The following is a 12,365-nucleotide window of genomic DNA, read 5'->3' on the forward strand; positions in this document are numbered from 1 at the left end:
ATTAGTTTGTCTCGTTTTATTTTCTCATCACATTTTACTCGAACTTAATTTAACAAAACCTGAAGGCATCATAGATTGCGCGAACTTATTGCACACACTTACATCACTTGCATCTAAACCCTTGCATTTCACATGCACACACGTCCTATTTTAGGAACCCGGAGTGTTATCTAGCATGGTTGACTGGGATTTCATCACCTGGTGCCTCTGTGCTAGAGAAGCATTCCACCCTTAGCCTAGTACCTTTATGGTGCGTAAACGGATCTCTTGTTCACGTACTGATACGCCGGACACTGGTACAGTATATCGAACATGGATTCGCGCTAAGGGGACTCTTGGCCTTACCCCTAGATTAACCCACACATGCATGCAGTATACGAACACATGTGCACCACATGTGTGAGCCTAGTTTAGGATATCTTACCCATTTGTGTCTAGATTAGGCCGTAGTCCATCTTCCAATGGCTACGATCGGTCCTAGGTACACAAACAAAGTCATGAGTCGAGATCCTCTCTCCACTCCGCTAGATTAGGATTAGGGTTGATGCCTTCAGGTAACACTGTTAAAATGTGCGAAGACTAAAAACTTTTCCTTTGGGGTTAGGATATAAATCCCATCATTTCTAAAGATCTCATAGGATTAGTTATTCTTGATCTACCCGTTGAAAGTAATCCTATGCAATCTCACATTTTGATCATGTGTCTATCATTCGTCTCTTGTGGGATTCGATTATGTCTTCATTGGCGGAAATTGTGTCTCAATCATTTGATCGTGCAATCTTGATGATCCAATCTTGCCTGTACCCTTGATCTCTTCCTCCTCTAGGGGCTACCTTTTTCAAGAATATTTCTGCTAAATCCTTCAGAGTTTACTCTCATAATCCTTGAACTAAGGGCATTCCCCTCATCATTTGGATTCATTCTATTGTCTCAATTACTTGCTTAAATGTGTAATATTTTTCAGTCATTGAGAAGAAACACTCCATGAATGTCAAGCTCATATACCTCGTGTTCATTATTTCCATGACAGGGCACTAAACACCATAGCTAACCCTACTATTCCTTGGGTTCGGATCTCTTCTCGATTGCAGAGGAAATCTGTCTCCCCGCCACCTTCTCTGAGGACCCCAGCATCTCCTTCTTTCCCATCCTCATCTTCCCCAATGGCAGAAAACCAGAACAGTAGTCTTCCACCCGCTGCTATTACCGATACTCTCACCTTGATTCTCCGGCAGCTTCAAGAACTCAAAGAAGAGAACCAAGTTATCAAGGCCCAGCTTTCTGAAAAGTTGGGGCCATCGTTGTCCAAAGATAAAGGGTCCATGCACCATACAGTTACTTCAACCGCACCTGCCCAGCCAGTGTTCATTCCTATCCCTGACAAAACTGAAGAAGTTTTTGAAAAAGAGCAGTACAGCGAAGATCGCAGCAGGCCTTCTCAGTCCATGGTTGATAAAGTAGTTATGGAGAAATTAGAAAGTCTTACCAGGAAGGTTCAGGACATTCAGTTTCAGGACCAGGGTGGTTTCAATCCAAGTGACCTCACACTGTTCCCAGAAATCCGTCTCCCAGCCAATTTTCAAATGCCGGACTTTGATAAATATGATGGTGTGGGTTGTCCAATCACACATTTGCAAATGTTCACCATCATGTGTCAACCTCAAGGCTTATCTTCTGAGCAAATGGCTCAATTGTTCCCGGTTTCCCTAACCAAGGTTGCCAGGAGGTGGTTCATGGTCTTGGACAAGACTCGTTACAGGACATGGAAGGATATCGGCGAGCAGTTCATCAGGCAATTCAAATATGATGACGGGACAGAAATCACCAGAAAGGATTTGGAAAGGACAAAGCAAGACTTGAGGGAATCCTTTCTGACCTTTGTGAAAAGATGGAGGAGAATAGCAGCTCAGATGATGGAGCGCCCTTCTGAGGAAGAGCAGGTCCAAATAATCATGAAAAATATTTCCCCCCAGCTCCAGTATCACATGTCGTTGCAGTATTATCCGGACTTCAAACACTTTATCGTGGCAGGCACCCAAATAGAGGAGGCTATGGCTCAAGGTGTGTTCAACCGAAGTAACCCGAATACCAAAGAATTCAGGAAGCCTCCATCAGCTGAAATTAATAACCTTTCCCGCTCCAAGCCTCAGCCTTCAAAACCTCAGAACCCCATGGTGATGGATTATACCCAACCTGCTGTCGCACCTCGGCCACAGGCCCAGACAGAATTTACCCCTCTCCCTCTTCCACCATCTGTGATACTCAAGGAGTGTCTAGCCTCAGGTCGCATAATCCTGCCCGACATTAGGGCTCTTCCTAATCCTTTACCAGCAAATTGGCGAACAGATCAACACTGCGAATACCATAGAAATTCTGGCCATCTCACTGATAATTGCATTGCCCTAAAATTCAGAATCCAGAGGTTGCTCGACAATAAAAGCCTTGTGTTTGAGCCAAGTCCCGTTGCTACCAATAACCCATTATCAAATCATGCAGTACTGCCGCCAGCCGTTCGCAATGCTTAAATAACTGAAGGTTCAAAGGGGCACAGGTCCGGTTGCAATGAAAAGAATCAGAAGTTGAAAGTACCATTTATGAGCCAGCTTTCGCCGAGCCTCCGAAACCAGACAGTTGCAGCAGTTAAAGTTTTGTCATTTCCTATTTTATGATTGAGTCAGTCATCATGGTCAGGACAATTGTTGAGTCCGGTCTTACAGTTCAAGGTCAATGGCTAGTCCAGGCAAGTTATCTTTTGCTTTTCTTTTGATTGAGAGTTGTGAATCCTGAGCATGTTCAGGATAGGTTGTCAGATGTAAGAACTTTCTCTTTAAATAAAATTTGAGTCCCAATAATTCACTTGTGTCCGTTTCTTAAGTGTGCTTCTGATCTTAAAATAAGACTCCCTCCTCAAATGAGGACAAAATTGATGAAACTTCACTTGGGTCACAACAATTACTTGAACAAGAGGAGGAGCGCCAATCCCAGCCTTTCAAAGATGAAATTGAAGTGGTAAACACTGGCACTGAAACCTTGATCCAGTAAATGCCGATTGAAAATACATTACCCTCTGAAGAGTGTGAAGAATTGGTAAACCCATTTTGAGGATAAAAAGATGGTCCGGTAAGCGTTACCATTAATGCCAGGAGAAAGACCCAGATAGAAGGTTCAAGAAAGAATGAAGTGAATATCATATGCTATGCAAGGGGCATGGAGTGGAAACAACTTTCATATTTCCAATGAATGACCTTGGTTCTCAAATTCATAACATGAAGCCATCAAATTCGAGATAAGAAGTTCAAGAGCAAGCATTGAAAAGTGATCATCAGATATCAAGAGTTACAAATCCATAGATGGAGGATGTCGAAGAACAAGTTTCGCTCTATGAAAGTCGAAGGCGCGTTTTAGAATCTTGAAAGAAGAAGATCTATTATCTCTTACCTGGAAATGCCGTCAAACTCCGTAAAAAAAAAATAAAAAATAAAATAAATAATCAGTACCAGAGGGACTCTAGTAAACTAGATCGACTCCCAATCTAAACATCGGAAGGCCTTCTTTGGCCGAATAAATCCCAAAATCAGAACCCAATGTCAAAACAAATACATGTTTGCAAACCCTTTTGAGCCTGAATGAAATTTTCTTGAAAACCCATCAAACTAGGGGCATTCGCCCCGAACTACGCGATACCTGATCCCTACACTGGGGTACGTAGGCAGCTCGGTTAAACTGAGTTCGGTCGATTCAAAAAAGAAAAGCAATTCAATCAATCAAAAAAAAAAGAAATTCAATCCTTTCAGAAAAAAGAGGGACAAGTTCCTAAAGAAGAGAAGTCAATTATTCCAGAAAGAAAAAAAAAATCAATAAACCTTCGAACAATTTATCTTCAAACTAGGGGCATTCGCCCTGAACTACACACGACCTGATTCCTACCTTGGGACATGTAGGCAACATGTTCACAGGTTCGGTCGAAATCTTTGTTGAACCTTAAGCCATTCTTTGAAAAGCCCTATCCTACCTATAAAGTCCTTCCGGTGTTCAGAACTAATGATCTAGGTCCCGAAACAAAAAAAAAAATTGATGATGAAATGGAGTTTGAAGATCTGCTAGACTGAAAACCTGAAAGGACGGTTTAGGCAAAATTTAAGATCATTCCCCTGCTAAGTTGAAAACCCGAAAGGGCGGCTTAGGCAAAAGCTAAGGGGATAGCCTGCTGAATCGAAAACCTAGAAAGGCGGTTCAGGCAAAAGTTAAGGCTAGCACGGTCCGCCAAGTTAAAAACCTTGAAGAGGTGACTTGGTCATGGTAAGAGAATCATTGTAAGAAGGCTACAGCCGGTATCAGGACTGAAGATCAACTGAAGTTCAAGCAAATTCAAGTGACATCCTCAAAACTGGGGGCATTGGAGCTAAGCAATCCTAGGAGTTGTAATTAAATCATTGAGGCATTACTGTTTAAGGGAAAAGTCCAGTGTTTACCAATTAAAAAAAAATATTCCTTGAAAGGATAGACTTACCAAATAAAATATTAACTAAGTCAGAAGCATTACTGTGTCTGTCAGTGTAGTTAATCAATCGTTGTTATTCTATGTTCACTCCTTCAGAGATCCTCAATCCTTTGAGTAGTGTCTTTTATCTAAGTTTTCTCTTTAAAAAGAGTCAATCGTCGTCCTTGTGTCCAAAATGATGCAACTGTCTCGGTGAAGGAGGCCCGACCTCGTCAACTCCCTGCGATTGTACCTGAAAGAGTTCGAGAATCTAGTCAAACAGCTACATTTCAAAGAAGATCAACTCAGAAGAGTTCAGAAGTAGAAACATCAGAAAGCCCAGCTTCCTTAAAAAGATCATACCTCAGGAAGGCATCTTAAGCTTGGAAGAGCCTCAGATGCAATGATGGTCGAGCCAATTTCTCACAAAGATGAACCGTTAAAATTCAGAATTTCCTTCCAGTTAGTTTGATTATATCCAAGAGAGCCGTTGTTCTAGATTACCAATTTCAAGTGTCTTGTTCAAGGTTTCAGTCATCCAAATCCCCAAAGACAAGACCAGCAGTCTCTTTGAGAAAAATCTTGTTGAAGTTTCATAAAAGTGTTTCTACTCCATTCTTGTTAGTAATGGTTCTTCGGTTTGCCGTTTCATCATTCGTCAAAGTCCTAGTTTCCGATATCTTTGTCAGGCACGATCTATAACATCCCCGATTTCATTAAGTTCAAAAAATCAAAAATTCATCAAATCCAATCCTATGTCAAATTCAAGTTCATGAAAAATCTCTAAATTCTTCGTTGTTGAATTCATCAATCAAAGCTATCTTGTTTCTTTGAGCCCGTTTGTGAATGGTGCCTCTTTTCTCGAGTCCATTTGTAAATGATCTCGTCTTCTCCTTGAACCCGTTTGTGAACGGTGTCTCATTTTTCTGAGTCCATTTATGGTCTCATGTCCTCCTTAAGCCCGTTTGTGGACGGTGCCTTATTTCTGAAAAATCAAAAATTCATCAAATCCAATCCTATGTCAAATTCAAGTTCATGAAAAACTCTAAATTCTTCGTTGTTGAATTCATCAATCAAAGCTATCTTGTTTCTTTGAGCCCGTTTGTGAACGGTGCCTCGTTTCTCGAGTCCATTTGTGAATGGTCTCGTCTTCTCCTTAAGCCCGTTTGTGAAGGGTACCTCATTTTCTGAGTCTATTTGTGAATGGTCTTATGTCCTCCTTGAGCCCGTTTGTGGACGGTGCCTTATTTCTGAAAAATCAAAAATTCATCAAATCCAATCCTACGTCAAATTCAAGTTCATGAAAAATCTCTAAATTCTTCGTTGTTGAAGCTATCTTGTTTCTTTGAGCCCGTTTGTGAACGTTGCCTCATTTCTCGAGTCCATTTATGAATGGTCTCATGTTTTCCTTGAGCCCGTTTGTAAACGGTGCCTCGTTTCTCGAGTCCATTTGTGAATGGTCTCGTCTTCTCATTGAGCCCGTTTGTGAACGGTGCCTCATTTCTCGAGTCTATTTATGAATGGTCTCATGTTCTCCTTGAGCCCGTTTGTGAACGGTGCCTCATTTTCTGAGTCCATTTGTGAATGGTCTCTTATTCTCCTTGAGCCCGTTTGTGAACGGTGCCTCATTTCTCGAGTCCATTTGTGAATGGTCTCGTCTTCTCCTTAAGCCCGTTTGTGAACAGTACCTCATTTTCTGAGTCTATTTGTGAATGGTCTCATGTTCTCCTTGAGCACGTTTGTGAATGGTGCCTCGTTTCTCGAGTCCATTTGAGAATGGTCTCATCTTCTCCTTGAGCCCGTTTGTGAACGGTACCTCATTTTCTGAGTCCATTTGTGAATGGTCTCGTCCTCTCCTTAAGCCCGTTTGTGAACGGTACCTCATTTTCTGAGTCCATTTGTGAATGGTCTCATCTTCTTCTTAAGCCCGTTTGTGAACGGTACCTCATTTTCTGAGTCCATTTGTGAATGGTCTCATATCCTCCTTGAGTCCGTTTGTGAATGGTACCTCATTGTCTGAATCCATTTGTGAATGGTCTCTTATCCTCCTTGAGCCCGCTTGTGAAAGATGTCTCATTTTCTTTAAAAAAAAAAAAAAAAAAAAAAAAAAAAAAAAAAAAAAACCGCTTGAGAACGATCTTTGTTCTTTCTCTTCGGAATCCATTCGAAAGTGGTATCTCATTCTCTCGTTGCTCGTTTGTAAACGGCACCGCATCAGGATTTCTTATTATGTTCTAATTCTAGGATTTCATTTAGGGCCTTGCATTAGGTAGTAAATGTTTGCGTCTAAGTTCCGTTTTGTGTAGAGTCTTTTGTCGATTAAAGCTACGCAAAATGGCTCTGTCATTTTGACTTTGGTATTCGATGACTACGTCATCTCTACCAAAGAGGGGCATCTGTAGACACCCCATTTTGCTCTACCTTAATCGATAAAGAAATTAGGGTTTGTTTTCCGTCGGTTTTCCAATGTCTTTCTTTCCCGCATCCGTTTGTTACATTTCTAAATATTTTTGGTCATTTCCGTCGTGTTTCGCATTTTCCCGCTAAATGTTGAGAAGGATTATTCAGAAAAATCTAAACTAGGGAGAATTTGTACCTGCTAGTGTGGGACCTGCTAGTGTGGGACCTGCTAGTGTGGGACCCGTTTGTGTGGGACCCGCTGGTGTGGGACCTGCTAGTGTGGGACCTGCTAGTGTGGGACCCGTTTGTGTGGGACCCGCTGATGTGGGACCCGCTTGTGTAGGGCCCGCTGATGTGGGACCCGCTTGTGCGGAACCCCCAAAGTGGGACTCACCATTAGCATGACTTAACTTTCTCTACCATTTCCACTAACTTTATTTTTCCCTTTTAAAATAACACCATTATCTCCATTACCATTATATATTCCATGATTCCCACCACCATTCCCACCATTCCATTATATATTCCATTATTCCCACCACCATTCCCACCATCCCATTATATATTCCATTATTTCCATCACCATTCCCACCATTCTCATTATCTATTCCATTATTCCCACCACCATTCCCACTATTCCATTATCTATTCCATTATTCCCACCACCATTCCCACTATTCCATTATATATTCCATTATTCCCACCACCATTCCCACCATTACCATTATATATTCTCCACCATACCCACCATTCTCATTTTTTATTTTCCACCTCTCCATCTTCTCCCACTAAGTTTTTCACTATATAAAGAAAGGAGAGGAAGAGGGGATGGGAGGAAGAAAAGAGGACCAAGGTGGCTCATCTCATAAAAATCCTTCTTCCAATCACTTCCTCTATCAACAGTGAGGGAAACAAAAAAATAAAAAAAATAAAAAAGAAGAAAGAGAAAGCGAAAGACGGCGGAGCGGATCGGCGGCGGCGATTGTTCTTAACTCTTGGATTGGGCGGAGATCTTCACCACAGGTAGGTACATTGTTTTTCGAATTTTTCCGAATTTTTCCGCAAATCGTGTTTTAAAAATAGAAAACTCTTCAAAAAAAAAAACATCTTTTGACAAAGAAACATAAATTATATACTAAACAGACTCCAAAATTAATGCAATTTCGTGGAAAAATACTATGATACTGACACATTCTACCATGAATTTGTAACGATTTTTGGAGTTTATTTGGTATATTATTTAATACTTTCTTTGAAAATTATCAGATTTTGTGAGAATTGTTACTGACACTAGATCACCATTAAAATTCTTCCAATTTTTACAGTAGTCATATATTCCATATTCCTTGTTTCTGTAAAAGTTTCAAGTTCTTTGGATCTGTTTTCATATGGGATGTAGTGTTAATTCACAATCTGGTCTGAAACTTGTAAAATCCGAAATTGGTAGTAAATAATTTCTAAAATTCATGAAAATCTCACTGCATGCTATTTTGATTCATATAGTATTTCTGTAGAAGTTTCATAGAATTTAGAGTTATATTTCTACTAGTTTATGTGTTAATTGTGCAATCTGGACATTTAATGGTTTAATCAAGATTAAATGTGAATTTAATGTAAAAATATGCAAAACTCATCCTGTAAGCTACATACATTTTCATCTTGCTGCTGTAGAAATTTCAAATCATTTCGAATTTATTTGCAACAATTTCACTTGTAAAACCGCTCATATGCTTAAAATTGATAAAATCCATGGAAAATTCGAAATTAATTGAAAATCATATAAAAATTCCTAAAGAACTTTAAAATTCTGTCACATGTTCACTCCTTAATCCATTGAAACAGAAATTTTAGGATCTTTAGATTTTCCTGGAAAAATGGCCCGTGCATCCATAATCGTATCCCAATTGCAACTTGATCTTTGACAATTTGAATATTTAAGTTATAGCATGTTGTTGGCTCCGAGGTTAGTGTCCACGGAAATCCTGAGATTCTGCCAGGCAATAAGATGCTATAACCTAAGTATTAAATTGCACAAGGAAAGAGCGCACGATTCCCTCCTTTGGATGCCATTCAAGGCCGAAATTGGTGAACCCTAGAACCATTGGTAATCCTTAAATGTCTAGAAACTGAAAATCTTCGAAATCTGAAACTCATTAACCTCGAGAACTTAAATCGATTTATCTTGTGTCTTTCGGAACCATTGGATTATGGTTTCCAATCTAAGAACCATTAGAGCCCAATTTAGGAACACTGGTGTCGTGCCGTGTCCTAGGTTTTAGGGAGTCCTAGAGTTAGGAGTCCAGCCTCATCACGGACGCTTGCTATGAATAGCAACCGTACCATAGGTCTAGTTACACTAGTCACCCGATCTTTCCCTAGGACAAGCCTAGTAAACTAGGATGTAGGCAAAACCTGCATTAGTCTAAGGGACAACTTGCATTCAGATAAGAATCATATAGCATCTTAGATGAAATCCTAAGATAATAAAATCCTCAACTTGAATTAAATAATTCCTCTTAAAACTGTTGAAACAGTCAAATCCGTCTAAGTCGGTGTCCTAGTTGAGTTAGGCATATGTAGCTTAGCTTAGGTGCACCGAACTACGTCGACTCTGATCCCAGTGAGGCTTGGGTACGTAGGCAGCTTGGATGTCTGACGGCATACCACCCGCGAGTCGGCACCACAACAAATTGTGGTGTTTTGTATATTAATTTTCTTGTAAATACTTAATCAAATCAGTTAGGGTTTTCCATGAAATTAGAATTCTAGGAGAACTTTCACTTAGAATGAATCCAGACAAATTAATAAATCAAGATACACATCTAGGATTCACATTGAAATTAAATTCTAGGATGCATGTCACTTAGTTCGCACATTAACATAGAGTTGAATGAGCCATTTAAAATAAATTTAAAAGAGTTAACTTTTGGAATCGAAGACCGATTATCGGGCAGGAATGGTGCATGTGGCGGATAACTCCCCATACCTTCCATTCTCGTAACCAGGTAGCGAGTCTAGATTTCTGGTTAATTACGGGTCCTAGATCCCACATCTAGGTGGCGACTCTGTCAGTCTCTTTCGTGTGGAATTCGGATTGCCTTAGTGATCCCAAGTCCACAAGAAAGACGAATTCAAATCAACAAATAAAATGCACACGCCAATCGCGTGGGAACGAGAGACCAAGAGAGAGCGCGCGGCGGCTCGCCCCACGCCCCTCTCGCGGGATCATGTCCCACACCATTAAAGTTTAAACTTTCGCGAGAATCACCCACTTTAAAAAAAGGTTACGTAACTTCCCATAAAAGAGGGAAGTTGAAATCGTGGAATCCAAAGATATAGGTGAGGTGGCACTCACAGCGACTCTGAAAAAGAGAAGGTGGAGATCGTGAAATGAAAGATAAAGGATGAGATGGGAAAGATAAAGGATGAGATGGCAGACTGACAGTTGCCAACCACTCCAAAGAACCTCTATAAATGTGAGGAAAGATCCTTTGAAAAGAATCCTGATCCAATCCCGGTGAAAAAAAGCTACGCAAAGGGGATTAGATCTTCGGGGAAGAAAAAGCTACGCGAAAGGAGAAACAGAAGAAGAAAAAAGAGAGAAAAGTGAGAAAAGATTTGGGCTAACAGTTTCTTTTTTTCTTCTTTCTTTCTTTTGCAGATTTTCTTCGGGAAAGAAGACATTTCTCTCTTTAAAGTCTCTTCTAGGGGCTTTCTAAACGGAGAATGATGATAAAGACTCCCTTTAAAGTCTCTTCTAGGGGCTTTCTAAAGGGAGAAGATGATGAAGACTCTCTTTAAAGTCTCTTCTAGGGACATTTTAAAGGGAGAAAGATGATGAAGATTCCCTTTAAAGTCTCTTCCAGAGACTTTCTAAAGGGAGAAAGATGATGAAAACTCCCTTTAAAGTCTCTTTCAGGAACTTTCAAAAGAGAGAAAGATGATGAAGACTTCCTTTAAAGTCTATTCCAGGGACTTTTCAAAGGGAGAAAGATGATAAAGATCCCCTTTAAAGTCTATTCCAGGGACTTTCTAAAGGGAGAAAGATGATAAAGACTCCCTTTAGAGTCTCTTCCAGAGACTTCCTAAAGGGAGAAAGGTGACAAAGACGGTGGTTTTTCCCCAAAAGATAAAGACGGCGGTTTCCCCAAAAGAAAGAAGGCTTTTCTATTTCAAGAGAAAGGAAAAGACTCCCTTTAAAGTCTCTTAAAGGGGACTCTAAATAGAGAAAGAAGATAAAGATGGTGTTTCTCCAAAGGAAAAATGAAGAAAGTTTGAGAAGATAAAATTTCCTTTGAGAAGATCTGTTAACAAAAATCAAATCTTTCTAGAGGATAAATTAAGAAAAAAATTTCTTTCAAGAAACGTAATTAATGGCCAATAAAGCCGGAAGTGTACAATCCCTACGAAAACTAATAAAACCTCTTCTCGCAAGAGGGAAATTTGATCTCAATACATTTTATGTGTGTGATGCTCTTTTTCATGCATGTGAAATTTGTTGCGAACAAATTTTTGGCACGCCGGGTGGGACACACTTCTTCTCTCATCTTGAAGTCAAAGAGGTTCCCGAATTAAAAGTTCTTGGTGTAGCCATAAATAATGGCTATATCACATTCCTTAAATCACAAGGCAAACTGTAAATCCAGAATGCCGCAAAAATAAAAACCTTACAGCATTGCAGATGATGGAGGCAAGTTTCAAAACACTACAAATAATGGAGCAAACTTCGCAAACGAAGCAAACTTCCAAACACACGAATGGTGGAACAAACTTTACAAGCGGCACATTGCGGAACAAACTTCACAAATGACAGAACAAATGCTGGAGAAAACTTCGCAACTTTGCAAATGACGGACCAAACTTCACAACTTTGCAAATGGCGGAGCAAACTTCACAATGTTACAAATGCCGGAGAAAACTTTGCAACTTCGTAAATGGCAGAGCAAACTTCACAACATCACAAGTATTGGAGAAAACTTCACGTCACAAATGGTGGAAAATTTCACAACGCCACGTCACAAACGGTGGAAAAACTTCACAACGCCACAAGTAGTGGAAAAACTTCACAAGCCTCATATGGCGAGGAAAACTTCATCTTGTCGCGTATGATGGCGCAAACTTGCACAATGCCGAATATGATGGGACCGTCAACTCTTGAAAATTTTGACGCGCCCAAAATACACAGAGACTCCATCAACCATTTTTGCAATGGAATTCCCATCTTGTAGAAAACATTTGAAATAGTCGGATTGGACCCACCTATCTCAAATAGGTCACAATGAAAATAAATCGTATTTCAACATGACTTCTTTCAAGATACCAAAGATGTCAAAAAAAAAAAACAAAGTGCTAAAAAAGAATTAAAAAAACCAAGGAAGAAATGGAGATGGAGATTTCAAGGAATAGCCAATAGATGGGCTCACTTACTTGTAACATGGCTAAGAAGGCTCTTTTAAATGACTCATTGAAAGATGATTGTGTTGAC

Source organism: Tasmannia lanceolata, unplaced genomic scaffold (genome assembly GCF_043159265.1).
Source record: "Tasmannia lanceolata isolate RefF3 unplaced genomic scaffold, GAP_Taslan_0.1 ptg000018l, whole genome shotgun sequence".
NCBI classification, from domain to species: domain Eukaryota; kingdom Viridiplantae; phylum Streptophyta; class Magnoliopsida; order Canellales; family Winteraceae; genus Tasmannia; species Tasmannia lanceolata.